Source organism: Meles meles, chromosome 7 (assembly GCF_922984935.1).
Source record: "Meles meles chromosome 7, mMelMel3.1 paternal haplotype, whole genome shotgun sequence".
Classification (NCBI taxonomy): domain Eukaryota; kingdom Metazoa; phylum Chordata; class Mammalia; order Carnivora; family Mustelidae; genus Meles; species Meles meles.
Window position 1 is genome coordinate 109,920,711 of NC_060072.1, and position 19,272 is coordinate 109,939,982.

Here is a 19,272-nt window from a genome sequence, read left to right on the forward strand (position 1 = left end):
TTAAAATGGATGAGTGTTATGGTATGTAAGTTTTGACTTAATGAAGCTGTTCTTTAAAAAAATGTTTTGGTTGGGGTGCCTGGGTGGCTTAGTCGTTAAGCGGCTTCCTTCAGCTCAGGTTATGACCTTGGGGTCCTGGGATCGAGCCCTGCACTGGGCTGCCTGCTCAGCGGGAAACCTGCTTCTCCCTCTCCCCCTCCCCCTGCTTGTATTCCCTCTCTCGTTGTGACTCTCTCTGTCAAATAAATAAATAAAATCTTCAAAAAAAATGTTTTGGTTATTCTCGGTCTATTGTATTTCCATATAAATTTTAGAGTAAGTTTGTCAAGTTAAAAATAAGTTGGTGAGAAAGAAAGGGAAAGAAGCATTGGTGTCCTGATTGAAATTACATTGCATTTATAGATTAATTTGGGTAGAATTACTTCCTCATAATGTGGAGTCTTTGAATCACTGAATATGGTATTTTTATTTATTTGTTTTTCACATCTCGATAATGTTTTATAGTTTTCCTGTGCATTATTCTTACACATCTTTTGTAGATTAATCTTGGGTTTCTGGTGGTATTATAAATGGGATTTTATTTATTTTTTTAAAAGTTTTATTTGAGAGAGAGAGCATGTGTGGACACAGGAGCAAGAGGAGGGGCAGAGGGAGAGGGACAAGCAGACGCCCAACTCGAGGCTCAATCCCAGGACTTCAGGATCATGACCTGAGCCAAAGGCAGTTGCTTAACCTACTGAGCCACCCAGGCACCCATATAAGTGGGATTAAAAAAAAAAAAAGATTTTATTTATTTATTTGATAGCACACAAGTAGGGGGAGTGGCAGGCAAAGGGAGAGGGAGAAGCAGGTCCCCTGCAGAGCAGGAAGCCTTAATCCCAGGACCCTGGGATCATGACTTGAGTTGAAGGCAGATGCTTAACAAACTGAGTCACCCATGTGTCCCTAAATGGAATTTTAAAACACATCTTACTTTCTATTTGTTGTTGACATATGGAATGAAGTTGAATTTGAGTATTGGCTCTATTTTGCCAGGTTTTGACCAAATCTTATGAATTCTAAAAATTTTATCTATAGACTCTCTTGGATTCCTTCTTATGTAATCATGGCATTTGTGAATAATGACTGTTTTGTGTCTTTTCTTGCTGTTCTTATACTTTTTCTTGTCTTACTTTGGCGAGGATCTGTGGTGTGTTGTTGAGTGGAGTGGCAATAGGAGAGATGCTTGTTATTTTCCTGTCTCAGAGGGGTTTAACTTTTCACTATTAAGTATGATATTGTCAAGGGTATACACACATAAGACAAGGCCTGACTGATTTAACTGATAGAGATACAGTGAACGCTTCAGACTTAAGCAGTTTATCTTACATGGGCAGTGGAAAGGTGAATAAGCCAAAGGTGCCAGTTCCTTGTGACCCTTGTTTCGCACATCAAAAAAGTCAATACGAGAACAAAAACCTTGCCATTGAATACAGTGGGGTACCCTATTGATGGAAGAGCCCATTCAAATTTGCCAGAAAGCAATTTTGAGATCTGTAGCTCTATTCCGAGATGGGCAGGCTGGAAGTCATGTGATGAGAAACTGTCTCATGTCATCCTCCAGGAGAGAGAGAAAAGCGATGGGAGATGGCCTAGTAGTAGCTCCTTATGGGCCTCCCATCCTTTCCTGTTCTGGGGGGATTATGAGGCATTCTGCCCAGACTTAAGTATGGTACAAGTTGCCATAAAATATGGAACAGCAGAGCTCTTTCTCTGTAGATTAAGACATTTCCTTTTATTCCTAATATAAAGTTTTTAATCATAAGTAAATGCTAAAGGGGCGCCTGGGTGGCTCAGTTGGTTAAGCGACTGCCTTCGGCTCAGGTCATGATCCTGGGTCCTGGGATCAAGTCCCACATCAGGCTCCCTGCGCAACAGGAAGTCTGCTTCTTCCGCTGACCTTTCTACTCTCATGCTCTTTCTCTTTCATTGTCTCTCTCTACCTCTCAAATAAATAAATAAAATATTTTTTAAAAAAAGTAAATGCTGGGGCGTCTGGGTGGCTCAGTGGGTTAAAGCCTCTGCCTTCGGCTCAGGTCATGATCCCAGGGTCCTGAGATCGAGCCCCACATCGGGCTCTCCGCTCAGTGGGGAGCCTGCTTCCTCCTCTCTCTCTGCCTGCCTCTCTGCCTACTTGAGATCTCTGTCTGTCAAATGAATAAATAAAATCTTAAAAAAAAAAAAAGTAAATGCTAAAATTCTGCCTGATGCATTTTCATATCTATTGAGACAGATTCTTTTTTTTTTTTTAACCTGTTACTGTGGTTTATTACATGGATTTTTGAAATGGAATTCCTACTGGGTAAAGAGTTTCTTAAGATTGCCTTTATAAGCTTTCACTTTAGGAAAAAACTATTGATAGAGACGTTGTTTTCTTGAGTATAATTTTTTTTCTCCCTTGAGTATAATTTTGCCCTTGTACATATAGAATTTACTGTTGCTGACCTTTTCAAGGAAGAGACTGATTTGAACTTAAAATTGGTCAGTAAGTTATTAGAGATCTAAGAGACTAAAAAAATTCTTATGAGAGAAGAAGTAGCTATGTTTTAACCCCTTTTTGAGTATATCCCTTCAAATCTTTTAGGATACATCCCTACAGAAGCCACATAGGTGACCTTTCTACCTTTATGGCAATATTGACTTCACTTTGATCAGTGGCAGATCATTTTGAGTATTTCAAATAGTTTTTCATTCCTTTTCAGAACTGCTTTAATTAAATGTAGGCCAAACCTTTGCTTGATGTTTTTCTTCCCTGAATAAGTAGAAAGAATGATTGAAAGGAGAGTTATTGACCATTGCACTCGATTTGTTCAGGTGACTTTTCTAATGGTCTCTTGGTAGTTAATTTTATAGTATTGCCAAGTTTCTGAACCCATTTTGAAATAATTTGGTTATGCTAAGGCTTGGTATTTTTAAATTTTAATAGAGCAGCAATTTTTCTCTGTTTCCTTGGTTGTTATTAACAATAAGTTAACTGAAAACAGACTTTTAAATGGGAAGAACAAACTGCTAGTTTCCAGAGGGGGTGGGGTGGGTGGAGGGATGGGTGAAATAGATAATGGGGATTAAGAAGTAAGAACTTCCAGTTATAAGATAAATAACTCATGGAGATGAAAAGTACAAGGTAGGGAATATAGGCAGTATTATTCTAAAAATGTTTGGTGGTAGATTGTGACTATGTTGATGGTGGTAAGCACTGAGTAATGTATAGAATTGTTGAACAGTATGTTGTACGCCTGAAACTAATACAACACTGAAGGTTAATTATACTTAAAAAAATAAGTTAGTGGAAAATGGATATAAATTCTTTAGGTTTGTATTCACAAATGTAGGTAAGTATATAAATATTTATTTCTACATAGCAAGTATGTATGTATAGTTTTAAAAGTACCAATCAAGATTTTCTTGAAAAATTCAAAAGTGGGTTGATTCTTAACAAATTCATGTTAAAATTCTTTCGAATAGTATAACAAAAATATCTACTCTACCAAATTTTTATTTTCATAGTTGTTCAAGAGTAGTACATATCTATATCTTTTTTTCTTTTTTTCCCTTTCTTCCTTTATTCAAAAAGATACTTGGACAATCTAGTATACTTTGTTAGTATAAATGTATATTGTGTTCTGTCTTAGCAATATAATGTTTGAAACATTGTCTCTGCCTTTAGGATGCTAGTAGACTGGGAAGGCAGACAAGTAAACAGGCATTGTTAGTGGAATTTGATAAGCGTTAATGATACAGACAAGAACTGGCGTGGAAGGGAGTGGTGAAAGATGAAGTTAGAGATTGGGTTTCGATCCTGAAGGGCTTTGTAAATCATGTTAGAGTCTGGAATTTTACCTTGGGGCGATGGCAAGACTTTGGAGATGAAAAAAGGAAATGTTTATATTTACATTTTATAAAGAGTAGGTAGGGGAAAGCTAAGTGAGGAGGCCAGCTAGGAGGTTGTGGCCTTAATCCATAAAGTAGAAGTGGAAATAGGGAAGCAGACAGAATGGAAAGCTTTAGAGAACACAGGACTCTGTAATTCAGAATTTGTGTGTGTATGTATGTGTGTGTTTACGTGTGCTTTTATGGGGGAAAGGACAGTTGATGGGGAGGAAGGAGACTAAGGTGACTTACAGACTTTCCCATGGAGCACATAGAACAGTGCTGTCCAGTTAGGAGCCACTAGTCATATATGGCTACTTAAATTTAAAGTAATTTAAATGAAATAAGATACAAAATTCAGTTCTTCAGTTGTACTAGCCATATTTTATGTGCTTAATGCACCAAATGGGACTCTGTATTGGAAAGTGCAGATACAGAACATTGTCATTGTTACAGAGAGTTCTGTTGTACAGCACTGGTCTGCAGTTTTTGTACCTACTGCCTTTTCCCCAGAGGGAAGTCAAAATAATAGGTGGTATTTGCCTAAATCTCCCAAGAATTCTGGCTCCATAATATTTTAAGAGATTCTGTGAGTCTCACATAGTTGTCACCATCACCACCAGCACTAGTCATCAGATCTAGAACACTTCTGTAATTAGAGATGGTTGGTTGGAGCACTGAACTAGAGGGATTGTCATGCCATTTACTGAACTACTGATTGCTGTGGTGAGGACAGCAGGGACCTCTAGAAGGTATTGGCCAATAGAAATATGACGTGAGCCACGTGTTAAAATTGTAGTATTCAGGGGCACCTGGGTGGCTCAGTGGGTTAAAGCCTCTGCCTTTGGCTCGGGTCATGGTCCCAGGGTCCTGGGCCCCGCATCGGGCTCTCTGCTCAGCAGGGAGCCTGCTTCCTCCTTTCTCCCTGCCTGCCTCTCTGCCTATTTGTGATCTCAGTCTGTCAAATAAATGGGTGGAATCTTAAAAAAAAAAAACACAAAAAAACCTTAAAATTGTAGTATTCACATTACAAAGAGAAACTATTAGATCTTATAATTCTTATAACATTTTATTTTACTTAATACATTCTAAATGTCATTTTCAACATGTTAAAACATATTTAAAAAACTATTAATGAGCAATTTTACATTATTTTTTCATACTGAGTTTTTGAAATGAGTTGTGTACCTTTTTAATAGCATATCTGTTCTTGTTTTTAAAATAAATTTATTTTTTTAGTAATCTCTACATCCAGTCATGGGGCCTGAACTCATAAACCGGATCAAGAGTTGCATGCTGTTCCGCTCAGGTGCCCCTTTTACAGCATATCTTAATTTACATGCTAAGTTTTTAACCAGAAATAATCAACATTTAGATTTCATAAAATTTGCATTCGAAAAAGTGGCCTCACATACCTGACATTTTCCAAACATACATACATAAAAATTTTCTAGTAACTGAATTATCGGTTTTTCAGTATAACTTTTATTTTATTTTTATTTATTTTTTTTTAAAATTTAATTTGAGAGAGAGAGAGCAAGCACAAGCCATGGGGGCGGGTGGGGTGGGGGAAGGAGAAATAAGGAGGGAAGAAGCAGATTCCGTGCTGAGAAGGTAACCTGACTCAGGGTTCAGCATGACAGGGATGGGGTGGGAGCTCTATCCCAGGACCCTGGCATCATGACCTGAGCCAAAGGCAGGCACTTAACTGACGGAGCCACCAGGTACCCCTAAATTTAACTTTTATTTATTTATTTAATTAATTTATTTATTTTTTAATTTATTTATTTGACAGAGAGAGATCATAAGTAGACAGAGAGGCAGGCAGAGAGAGAGAGAGAGGGAAGCAGGCTCGCCGCTGAGCAGAGAGCCTGATGCGGGACTCGATCCCAGGACCCTGAGATCATGACCTGAGCTAAAGGCAGCGGCTTAACCCACTGAGCCACCCAGGCGCCCCTAAATTTAACTTCTAATTACAGTGACATAAAATCAGAAATTCAGTTCTTCAGTTTCACTAGCTACATTTTAAGTGCTTGACAACTAACTACATGTGGCTAGTGACTACCATGTTGGGCAGTGCAGTTCTGGAATAACCAAGTGCATTTCCTTGACAGTTGGAAATTCAGGTCTGGAGCTCAGGAAAGAGGTGTAGAAACAGACAGCTAGATGGCAGGGACTGTGAAGAATGGGGAGAGAAATAAATTTGTGATTTAGGACAAATCAGTATTAACTTTTTTGGTGCTTCATTAAACTATAAATGCATCTGGTATGATTTAAAATAGTAGATGAGTATGCAGCATATTAGTGGTTAAGAGTCAGGTTTTGTGATCATGGGCAATTTACTGAGCCTTTTTAAGCCTTAGTTTCCTCATCTGGAAATGGAATAATCTTTCTCCCTGAAAGCTTTGCTGGAAGGATTATAGGAAGAATCCATGGTAAGTATTTACCATGTATAATACCATGTCTCATTTCTAAGTTTCCATTTCTTTCTTGGACTGTACCATCAATTTAATAATTTATTTTTTGAAGATTTATCCGTTTGAGAGAGAGAGAGAGATCTTGAGACTGTGGGCGGTGGGAGGGGCAGAGGGAGATGGAGAGAGAAACTCAGGCAGACTGTGCACTGAGCACAGAGACTGATGGGGCACCCAATCCATAACCCCAAGATCACTGCCTGAGCTGAAACCAAGTCAGATGCCCAACCAACTCTGCCACCCAGGCGCCCCTTAATAATTTGTTTTTTAAAAAAACACACATGTTGATGTACACTGAATCCCAATTTCAGAAACTTTAAATTATGAAAGAATGTTTAACTTAAAATAGAGGAAGTTGGGGGCACCTGGGTGGCGCAGGTTGGTTAAGCATCTGCCTTGGGCTCAGGTCATAATCCCAGGGTCTGGGATTGAGTCCCGCATCCAGCTCTCTACTCAGTCTCCCTCTACCTGTTGCTCCCCCTGCTTGTGCGAGCACTTTTTCTCTCTCTGTCAAATAAATAAAATCTTTAAAAAATAGAGGAAATATATTTATTGTTCATACTAATGAGTGCTCATTATGATCCACATACTATGTCGAATGCTTTATATGATGTGAAAAGTTGTTTTTTTTTTTTAAGGTGCGGTGTAGCATATTTCTGTTGTAAAGTTTCACATAACCAGATTTTGTAATAGAAAATACATTTTAATTCTGGAACTTTGAAGTATATTATGGTCTACGTCTTTTTTTAGTTAGTCCAGGAACCAATGAATTCTGTTTGAATCTCTTTGGATCTCTTAAACTTATGATTTTGTAGTACTCTAGGATAAATCTATAGAATTTAAGAGTCTGTAATTCTCCATTTGTGTATATATGTGTAAAGAATTATGATAAAAAAAATACCCTTGGTGGAGTTTATTCAGAGAACCGTGGTAACAGGAGAAAAATGGACTCTCAAAGAGAAAAGAATTACAATTTTTACTGACTCTGCAAATTTTTTTTCTCAAGTCTTTTCCTGAAGTCCTATCTTGCCCATTATATCTGGCAGTGTGCCATGTTTCAAGTGTACTGGTAAAGACAAACATTTTTATAATGCTTACCCCATATGTCCTGAGAGATCTTGGCTGTCTTCTTCACAGTAGTTCCCGTATACTCACTCTGGTCTAAAATAATATTAGACATCTCGCATCTGTATTATTACAAATAATGAAAAAAAGTTGTGATGCCTTTAGGGCCAGTAGATAGGTTTGATATTATATTCGTGTGTTGGGAAGGATTTTGAGACCAGGTTCAAAAGGAAGAAATGATCACCTTAAATTATAGTGGCTTTTCACTCTTGTTTCTATTTAAAACTTTTAAACATTTTTTTCCTTTTTTAACAAGTATTATATACCCATTGGGAAAATTTTGACAACTGCTAAGAACAGAGTAGACAGATTTCCTCCGATTCTTTTTGTTTTGCTTATATGGATATTTGCAAACTCTAGAGTATACTATATGTTAAATGTATATCCATTTTCATGTACTGTATTGTAAATATTTTTTATGTCAGACATTAGTTGTAGACGTATTTTTGTAGGTGGCGTATGAAATCTATAAAGATTTTACTTAAACATTTCCCAAATGTATGAGTAATAATAAAGCTGGTATATCATAACTCATAATGTAATGGATTTATGTACATTTTATTTTATTTTATTTTATTAAAGATTTTATTTATTTGACAGAGAGAGAGAGAGATCACAAGTAGGCAGAGAAGCAGGCAGAGAGGGGGAAGCAGGCTCCCTGCTGAGCGGAGAGTCCGATGTGGGGCTCGATCCCACGACTTGAGATCATGACCTGAGCTGAAGGCAGAGGCTTAACCCACTGAGCCACCCAGGCACCCCTTATGTACATTTTAGTTCATTTAAGTAGATAGGCTTCTTGCCTATGGAATTATTGTATCAAAAGATATGAATGTTCTTAAGACCCTGAGCGTAACCATTTTCAAACTTGATGCTTCCCAAATGCTTTTGTATTTTAAGAAAGGAAACAAATATTTTGAATATAGATGCCTTTATTTTAGGGAAGAAAATCAAACATTGGGTACCTACAATTTTTTTTTTTTTAAAGATTTTATTTATTTATTTGACAGACAGAGATCACAAGTAGGCAGAGAGGCAGGCAGAGAGAGAGAGGAGGAAGCAGGCTCCCCGCCGAGCAGAGAGCCCGATGCGGGGCTCGATCCCAGGACCCTGGGATCATGACCTGAGCCGAAGGCAGAGGCTTTAACCCACTGAGCCACCCAGGCGCCCGGGTACCTACAATTTTTTACTTAAACTTTTAAAGTTTATGAAATATTTTAGATGTGCCAGAGGTTAGAATTGTATAATTAATACCTGTATACCCACCACCTGGCTTAAGAAAGAAAATATTGTAGAGTTAAAAGCTCCTTGTGTAATTTTCCCTGATTATAAGTGTCTTGACAAACAATGATATGGATATTTGATCTTCTCCAATTATACAGGCCTAAGTTTTTTGAGCAAGAATTCAGAAATTTTCAGATTTTAGGTGATGTATCTAATTTTCTTCTTCTTTTTTTAAGATTTTATTTATTTATTTTACAGACAGAAATCACAAGTAGGCAGAGAAGCAGGCAGAGAGAAGGGGGGAAGCAGGCTCCCTGCTGAGCAGAGAGCCCGACGCAGGGCTCCATCCCAGGACCCTGGGATCATGACCTGACCGAAGGCGGAGGCTTCAACCCACTGAGCCACCCAGGTGCCCCTGTATTTAATTTTCCAAGCAGGATTGAGGGGCATCTTCCAGTTCCTTCATCAAATACAGAAGTATTTCTGCATCACTTAAGGTGTGGCTTTGCCACCAAATTGGTTACAGAAGTTTTTGGTTTCCATAGATTTTTGGAATTCAGATTTGTGGATAATGGCTTGTGATGAACATGTGCATTTATCTAGTCAGTGTGTTCAGTTTAATCAGTCTGATAGGATTTGTTCATCTTTCTCTTGAATTGATCATAGTGTAGTATGAGATGTGTAAAATGAAAGATAATACAGCTGGAATTTAAAAAATTGAATATTTTAGGCTCCAGCTGGACTTTCTTGAACTAAGTGGCACAGGTTGTTTTAAAAGTTGAGAACAACTATGATTAAAACTTGTATTTGCTTCTAAGTAACCGCTTGACAAGGTGTTTGTCATGGTGAGAACTTTGATAGACCTTACAATTAACTTGATTAACTGATTGATAAGAATGACTAAAAACCATAATTACCTTAACTATAACTGAGTTAATCACCTTCTTTTCCTCCCATAAAGAAGAATGGAATGGCAGCCATGACACGTGTTGTGTTATTGCTGCTCCTGGCAGAGGGGCTTTTTCTGTTGGGAGTGTCACCAAAACATTGCTACTATAGCCACATAATTCTGTAATTTTTGTATTCTACAGGAATCGTATTATGGTCATACAAACCCATGCATGGTGTTAGCAAACCTGATAAGTTGTATATGGAGTTTGGAAGTGGAGACATATGTGCTTTAACTGATTGTGTGTGTGTGTGTGTGTGTGTGTGTGTGTGTGTGTGTTTAAATTACTACTCTAGGAGACTTTATCAGCCTGGAGCCTAGCCCATTAATTACCATACAGTAGTGCTGAATGGTTGAGGTCCTTACTTAAGCTTTTAGTTTCTAGTGAGAATGTGTGTGTGTGTAAAAGTAATACATGCTCCTTGTTAAAGGATTAAAAAGAAGTATATATGCAAGGGAAAAAGTAGTTCCATCTGACCTTTCAGAAATAGCTTACTATGCAGATCATTTCTGTGTGTATACAAACATACATGTATATAACCTTTTGTATACTGATGGGATTGTATTATACAGTTCTTCTGTATACAGTTCTTCTGTAAGTTTCTTTTCTTCAAAATGTATCATGTCTTTATAGAGGTTGTCAGATATAGATTTAAGGAATTTTTAAAAAAGATTTTATTTGACATAGAGAGTGCAGTGGCACAAGTAGGCAGAGCAGTAGGCAGAGGGAGAAGCAGACTCCCTGCTGAGCAGGGAGCCTTGATGTGGGCCTGGATCCCAGAACCCTGGGATTATGACCTGAGCCCAAGGCAGACGCTTAACCGACTGAGCCACCCAGGTGCCCCTAATGAATTTTTTGTCATAGCAGTATTTTATTTTCTAGTTTGTAAATGTCCTTTTTTAGTCTCTTGGCAGAAATTTAAGTTTTCTCTCTTTGCTGTACAGATCATACAATAATTGAACATCCTTGCACATATATCCTGTGGTATTTTAAAAGTGAGACTTCTAGGTCAGAGGGCATGCACACTTGAAATGCATTTGATAGTTTCTGCCAAATTGTACTTGAATGGGATTTTAAAATTTGTTATGTTAATCTTTGCTTGAAGTACTTAAGATAGCAGCTTACTTGCCTCTAGTGACTTTTATAACCCTCATGAACAGAACCTTACAAATGTTGAAATACAGTATTTGAAATATTCAGTTGATTTCTGATTTAAATGCTAATTACTCAGGAAAATAGTCCATCACAGCAGGTTGGACTAGTAATTTTGAGATTTAGTCACAATTTCACGCAGAATGCTTTACATAGCTAATGGGTGATGTATTTTCTAGTTCATGTTGCAAATATCTCAAAGCACATCTATGGCAGTTATAATTAATTGAAGTAGGTTACTATGTTGCTGTTGAAGGATTTTCTCCTTTCCTTAGATTTATGACAATTTGGTGTTCCTTTGGAGATTCGGGTTGTGGAGAGCTATTAACCTTTTAATGTGTGAGGAAAGCGTTGAGACTACTGTCTGCAGTTGCCTGTTAATGCTTGTAGCTATTTGTGGGAAGAGTGAGAATTAAAGGCTGACATACAATCATTGTGTGTGGAAGCCTTTTTATTTTTAGGCTTCTGGGTGTACTCCAGGATTCTGAGAACCTGTACTGGGGTGTCTGTGGGTAGGGCCCACTGGAGTGTGTTTTCCCTCAGTATATGTAGGTACTGGTACCAATGCTCTTCTTATGGGGAAAAATGATTTCTGGAATTTTCTGGTATTCTTCTCTTTATGGTTTTCTAACCTGGTTGACAAGTTTTGTGAATATGTAGTAGTGGCCAGGTCTGAACTGTTTTGTTATTTGACTTTAAGACGTCGTGGAGATTTGGTCATGAATATGGGAAGTAGGATTTAGGATGTTAAGAAAAACCCTAGGTCACAAAGTATTGACCTCCACAAGCTATGCCTCTGTTCCTTGAAGGTTTTGTCTCAGCAGCATTTTGGTTCCTTTTGGAGGCTTTGAAGTAGATTATTCTCATAATTACTACTTCTGTATGGCCATCTGTATGTTCTGGCTAAGGGATACAAAAAACCACTTCGCCTAATAGGAATGAAAATTGAAATTTTCCAGAAGGAGCTTTTACTAAAGAACTTAGGGTGGAAAACCCCAAATCGAACCTGTCCCTCACATACATGAGAAGGGTTTTTAAAAATAAGAGAATGGGATAGTAAAAGCAATACATGTTTATTGTAAAAATTGTAACATTACAGAGATAGGATACTACTTTCTTACTCTAATTTATTTATTTATTTATTTATTTTTTTCCATTTTATCTTACTCTAATTTAACCTTTAGTTGATAATCGCTGGACTGGTAGAGCTTATAGGATGTATAGATTCATGTCCTTTCACCTTAACTCTGTTTCATGGTGATGCTGGTGAATGGATATTATATAAAGGTACATAATGTCTATAGTAGATTGGCTTTCGTATTCTTGATGGCCTGATCTTTCCACTTCTTTTCTCCCCTCGCCTTCCTTCCACAACTCTGTTCATCTGTTTATAACCATATAGTGACTGAATGCATGCTGTGATGCACTAATGACTAAGGTGTATGTTTGTATTAAAATCCCGTTTTCTTGGAGTGTATGGCGTAGTAAGAAATAGAGACAAAACAGGTGAAGGAAGTATTCATAAATTCTAGTACGTCCTAGGAAGGGAACAGGTAGAATTACGTGTGCTCTGTAGTTCCTGTTACTATCTGGTTCTGCAGTGAGTAATGTTAACATTGTCATCGTATTTTAAACTATTTATTGGCTGTTTTTAGAGTTGATTGGTAGACAAAAGAAGACAGTTATAGATCAGAAAATAAATGTATTTTTACAATACATACTGTAAAAATAACAGTAAAGATAATTCATGTGAGGGGCACCTGGGTGGCTCAGTTGATTAAGCATCTGACTCTTGCTTTCAGTTCAGGTCTTGGTCGAGAGTTCAAGTCCCCAATTGGGCTCCATGCTGGGTGTGGCGCCTACTTAAAAAAAAAAAAAGTGATTCATGTGAGGAAGTTGGGTGTACTAGAAACCTAGATTCCTTATCGTATACTGAGATAGGTGGTAGGAGGTTAAGAGTTTAAATTCGGGGGTGGGGGGCACCTGGGTGGCTCAGTTGGTTAAGCCTCTGCCTTTGGCTCAAGTCATGATCCCAGGATCCTGGGATTGAGCCCTGCTTTGGGCTCCCTGTTCACAGGAAGCTTGCTTCTCCCTCTCCCTCTGCAGCTGCCCCTGCTTGAGTGTGGGCATGTTCTCTCTCTCTCTCTGTGTCAAATAAATAAGTAGAATCTTTTTTTTTTTTTAATATTTTATTTATTTGACAGAGAGAAATCACAACTAGGCAGAGAGGCAGGCAGAGAGAGAGGAGGAAGCAGGCTCCCTGCAGAGCAGAGAGCCGGACGTGGGGCTCGATCCCAGGACCCTGGGATCATGACCTGAGCCGAAGGCAGAGGCTTTAACCCACTGAGCCACCCAGGCGCCCCCAATAAGTAGAATCTTAAAAAAAATGTTTATTCATTCATTTAATATATTTATCACCTACCTTTTATGTGGTAGGCCCCATTCTAAGTGCTGAGGTACAGCAGTGGACAAAAGGAGATTTTACTGTCCTCATGGAGCTTTCATTCTAGTGAAAGAGGCTGGCAATATCAAAAGGGAGAAGTGGAACAGATTGCATATTATATGGTAATAAAAGGTATGAAGAAAAAGTTAAGTAATTTAGAGTTATTTAAATTACTTATCTAGAGTTAAACTAGACTTAAAAGTAGAATGGTCAAAAGTGGTTATCTGTATTGAGAAGGACAGAAAGGGGGAGACTTTAATTTTATTATTTGAATTTTTATTTCTACATGCACGTATTATTTAGTATATGTGCTGCCGAAGCGAGCACCATGCACGTATTATTTAATAGTAATACTTAATGCCATAGGTATAAACATATTAGTAACATAGATTACCAAAATGGACACTAAATATTTTTGAGTCCAAACATGCTTATAATTTTTTGAAGATTTTTATTTAAATAAAAAGTCATAACATCAAGATCACATTGTTAACACTTCACACCACCTAGGATGGCTAGATAGACAATACCAAATGTCCATGACAATGTGGAGAGGTTAGTACCCTCATACATTGCCACTTAGAATGTAAACTGTTGCAGATGCTTTGGAAAACAGTTTGAAGTTTCCCTCAGATGTTACATAGAATTTTCATATTGCTCAAATAATTTTACTCTGAGGTATGTGCTTAAGAGAATTGCAAAGTATGTCTACACAAGAACTTGTACATGAATGTTCATAGTAGGATTTTTTATAATAGCAGGAACCCAGATGTCCATCAACTGATGAATGGATGAACAAAAATGTAGAATTTCCATAGACCAAAATATTTTCTAATCATTATGGAATGGAAATCTGATATACTACACATGAATGAACCTTGAAAACATAATGCTAAATGAAAGAAACCAGACACAGAAGGCCTCATTGTATGTTTCTGTTTATATGAAATGTCCACAGTAGGCAAATATATGGAGACAGTGGTTATCAGGGCCTAGGGAATGAGAAATGGGGAGTGACTACTTATGGGTTTGTGGGATTTCTTTTTGCAGTGATGAAAGTATTTTGCACTTAGTGGTATAATGTGTACAACCTTGTGAATATATAAAAAATCTCTGAACTATGGGGCGCCTGGGTGGCTCAGTAGGTTAAAGCCTTTGCCTTTGGCTCAAGTCATGATCCCAGCGTCCTGGAATCAAGCCCCACTTCAGGCTCTCTGCTCAGCAGGGAGCCTGCTTCCCTTCCTCTCTCTCTCTCTTAAAAAAAAAAAAAAAATCTCTGAACTATACATGTTAAAATGGTGAATTTTATGATATGTGAATTATAGCTCAGTTAAAACATGTTGACACAAAAATGAAAAGGCATACCAAGAAAAGTGTATTGATTCTCAGTGGGGCATGGAGGGAGAAAACACAGGGTTTTAGAATATGGTGCTTTTATCAAATGAAAAATGACTGCCTGGCCTTTTTAGTATGTCTCCCACCCTCATTTGGTAATGTCTATCAAAGTAAACTATTATTGATGGTAATGTGTCATATCCCTTAAATAAGTTGGGCTGGGAAAATAAAATTAAGGAACATCAGCAACTTGGAAAGAGGCAAGACTGTGTGGGTAAGTAGGCTGTTTAGGAGATTGTTGCAGTAGTACTGGCCAAACAGGATGAGGTTGTAGCTGAGGGGATGGAAAGGAAATATATTAGAAAGGTAAGAATTGATGGTACACAGTGATTATTTAGTTAATGAGAGTTGAATAGAGAAGTGAAAAAGGAGGCATCAAAATGAATTCTGTCAAAGTAGGGAACATAGAAGCTCATGTTTTAGGTAAAATGTATGCATAGTTAGAACTGCTGAGTTGTCGATGGGAAATCTTGGCAGATTTCTTGGCAGAGATCTTGGTCATAGAAGTCTACAGGCCAGGGGGGAAGCCAGAGTTGGCAATATTGATTGAGAAAACCTAAACTAAAATAAGTACCTGCCTAAAATAGGTGGTGGTTGAAGTGAGTTGAAACAGTGGCTGTGGATAAGATTGCCCGGGGAGAGTGAAATAACAGGAGATAAAACATGTTTGGGCATAGAGCTATAAGGTACATACCAGTGTCTTAAGCATAGGTAGAGGAGGAGGAGCCAGTAAAATGTATGAAAGAGGGATTGTCTTGGAGAGATAGTAGAATCAGAAGAGTAGTATCAGAAAGACTGCTTAAAAGCCCCGGAAGGCTTTCAAGATAGAAGTGGTCAGTAAGGTCAAATGCAGTGAAAGTAAACAGAGTCCATTGATTTTGACTATGAAGAAACCATTCTGGCTTTATTCTAGAAGTGGTAGTGGAATTTCTAGTGCCTAGAGATTCTTCTTATGCCAGTATATCATTTCTGTTGGATGTCTTTATACCACCCATTCCTGAAAAATTTTTTTTTTTTTTTTTTTTTTTTTTTGCCTGATTATAAAAAATAGTATGCACTTGAAAAAAATCTGTGATTTGGCAAGAAAGTGAGATCACCAGTAGAAATCTTACTACCCAGAGTTGTACATCCTGCTGAAACTTCAGGAAAAACCCGGGCAACCAAACAAACTCAGGTAGAGTCTATGTTTGTAACTGTTTATTTTTTCTCTTTGGTTTCACAATGGATCACAAACATCTTTCTCTGTCATTAAGTATAGAGCTACATCATCAGTTATAATGAGATGGTGTATTCGTTTTCTAGGTCTTCTATAACAAATCACCACAGACTTGGTGATTTAAAAACCCAGAAATTTATTCCCTTACAGTCTTCGAGTCTGGAAGTCCAAAGTCAATGTAGGCAGGCCTTGCTCCCTCTGAAAGCTTGAGAGAGAAAAACCACTGGTTGCCTCTTCCTGGCTTCTGGTAACTCCTTGCAGTGTTTGGTGTTCTGTGGCCTTGTAGCTGTACCATTCCATCTCCACCTCCATCTGTGTGTGTTTCTGGGACTGAATCTCTCTTTTCTTTTCTCATAGAAAGACACCAGTCATTAGCTTTAGGGCCTACCATAATCCAGTATGAACTTACCTTAAGTTGGTTACATGTGCAAAGACTGTATTTCCAAATAAGGTCACATCCAGAGGTTCCTAATGGACTTGAATTTAGGGGTGACACTATTCAACCTATTGCAGATGGTATTTCATTTTATACTTTTGCCTTAACTTATATAGTCAGTGCCCCATTGTTGGACATTTAGATTGTAATTTTTCCCTATTATGAAAATAATGGGGACTGGGAATAATATATGTAGCAGGTGATCCAGCTGGGAACCTCGCCCATCTTATTTATTTATTTATTTATTTATTCATTCATTCATTCCTTTCACAGAGAGAGACACAGTGAGAGAAGGAACACAAGCAGGGGGAGTGTGGGGAGAAGCAGGCTTCCTGCTGAGCAGGAAGCCCTATGCGGGGCTTGATCCCAGGACTCTGGGGTCATGACCTGAACTGAAGGCAGACACTTAACGGTTGAGCCACCCAGGTGCCCTGGCCTTCCCTTGCCCCATCTTAACTGGATGGACATGTCCAGCAACCCTGGCCTGAGATAAATGTGATCCTCAAGGGGTTAGGCCTCTTGGGAATGAAAGTTTGGGTTGCCATCAGGCAAGCCACTAAGACCCGTAATAGGATGAAATTAGTGGAAGAGGGAGAAGAGTACCATTTGTGTTCTTGAGAGACAGCATCTGTAATTTATTCAGTAACCTTCCTCTTTTGTGATTCCCATTAAAAACAGAGGCCTGGGAGAATCATGGAGAAGGTGCTTTCTGTTCCTGTGCAGAGAAGTAATTCTGCAGTGCAGGGGGTGGACTGTGGCAGCCACACGGATGTACTGTTCAGATCTCCTGTTGTGGGAATTGCCTCATTTTCTCTACTGTTACTGCCTTTGTACTTTTATAAAAAATGAGTTGTCCATGGGGCGCCTGGGTGGCTCAGTGGGTTAAGCCACTGCCTTCGGCTCAGGTCATGATCCCAGGGTCCTGGGATCGAGTCCCATATCCGGCTCTCTGCTCGGCAGGGAGCCTGCTTCCTCCTCTCTCTCTGCCTGCCTCTCTGCCTGCTTGTGATCTTTCTCTGTCAAATAAATAAATAAAATCTTTAAAAAAAAAAAATGAGTTGTCCATATATGTGTGGGTCTATATTACTTTTTAAATTATGAAAGTAATTCATATTCATGTTAAAACCTCAATCAGTGTAGAAAAGTGTAAAAACCCACCTCTCCTCATGACTTCTTGTATTTTTCTTTTAATTTTTTTAGAGATTACCTTTATTTATGTATTTATTTAATTTATTTAAGATTTTATTTATTTATTTGACAGAGAGAGATCACAAGTAGGCAGAGAGGCAGGCAGAGAGAGAGGAGGAAGCAGGCTCCCTACCGAACAGAGAGCCCAATGCGGGGCTCGATCCCAGAACCCTGGGATCATGATCTGAGCCAAAGGCAGAGGCTTTAACCCACCGAGCCACCCAGGCTCCCCTATTTATGTATTAAAAGATTTTATTTATTTATTTAACAGAGAGAGAGAGATCACAAGTAGGCAGAGAGGCAGGCAGAGAGAGAGGGGGAAGCAGGCGTCCTGCTGAGCGAAGGCAGAGGCTTAACCCACTGAGCCACCCAGGCACCCCTTGTATTTTTCTTACAAATTAAAAAAAAAAATGCATCTTGTATATCTTATATCTCTTATTACATACAGATTTGATTTTTTTTTTTTTTTTTTTGAGTTGGGGGAGCTCCGGGAGAGGGAGAAGGAGAATTTTTTATTTAAAAAAATTTTTTTTTAAAGATTTTATTTATTTATTTGACAGAGAGAGATCACAACTAGGCAGAGAGGCAGGCAGAGAGAGAGAGGAGGAAGCAGGCTCCCTGCGAGCAGAGAGCCCGATGTGGGGCTCGATCCCAGGACCCCGGGATCATGACCTGAGCCTCAGGCAGAGGCTTTAACCCACTGAGCCACCCAGGTGCCCCAAGGAAGAAGGAGAATCTTTTTTTTTTTTTTTTAAGAAGGAGAATCTTAATTGAGCAGGCTCCAATGCCCAGTGCAGAGCAGTGGAGGGCTCGATCTCAAAACGCTGAGATCATGACCTGAGCTGAAATCAAGAGTCAGATGCTTGCTTAACCGACTAAGCCACCCAGGTGCCGCAGACTTACGTTATTATTTTTAATATATGTGAAGTATTACCATAATTTTAGACTATTACCAGAGTCTTGTTATTTCAAAGAATTCAGTTTATTCTTATTCAGTTTTCCCACTTGTGTGAAAGTATGTGTAAGACGAATCCCTAGAATGTAATGACTAACATTTTATTGAAAACCTACTAAGAACTGGATGGGTATTTTATACTTACTCACTGATTTGGTGGTCCTTTTAGCTATCTTTTGAGGAGGATACTATGTCCATTTTATAGAAGAGGATACTGAGGTTCTGACAGATTTCATTTATTTGTTTAATGTTACATATTTAATAGTGGAGCCCAAGCCTTTCCTACTAGTTCCTACATTACTAAGCCTCAGGAGTACAGTAAGAATTATTTCACAGGGAGCTTGTTAGGATGAAATGTATATAAGGTCTATGCATTACATTTTGTTACTATACATTTTTACACTTCCCAGAAAAGATTTCAGGTCACATTTTTTGGTTTTATACTTGAACACAGTGTTATTAATGTGCCTAAATTCAAAGAGCAACAGTGATAAGGAGGATAATATAAAAGCTGTGCATGTATCCTGAGCACTATTGCTTAATGATACAGAATTGTATTTTTATTTTTAAATTTTTATTCATTTTTTTTTAGAGTGGAATTGTATTTTTAATTTTTGTCATTCCACTTCACTTGGGGAACTTTGAAAAAATAAAAAAAAATAAAAAATGATGATTGTTTTAAAAGTAAACCTAATTATTTTAAATGTTGATTGCTTTGTGTACCTCTAAAAACTTCTTTGCTTATAAGTGTAATCACAAAAACTAAATCAATTTTAGTTTTCTTGATTTTATTTTCTGAGAACAAACT

At 38.1% G+C, this 19,272-nt stretch overlaps 1 protein-coding gene across 11 annotated transcripts in view; it reads left to right on the forward strand.

The window, feature by feature from the left end:
- ERC1 (ELKS/RAB6-interacting/CAST family member 1) overlaps nucleotides 1-19,272 on the forward strand; it is a 547,045-nt gene that overhangs the window by 11,594 nt on the left and 516,179 nt on the right. Inside the window, exon 2 of one of the 11 annotated variants that reach the window (XM_046012301.1) lies at nucleotides 15,721-15,843. The exons of the other annotated variants lie outside the window; for them this stretch is intronic. The gene's annotated coding sequence lies outside the window, so the exon portion shown is untranslated. The remainder of the gene's footprint in view (nucleotides 1-15,720; nucleotides 15,844-19,272) is intronic. 11 annotated transcript variants of the gene reach the window in all.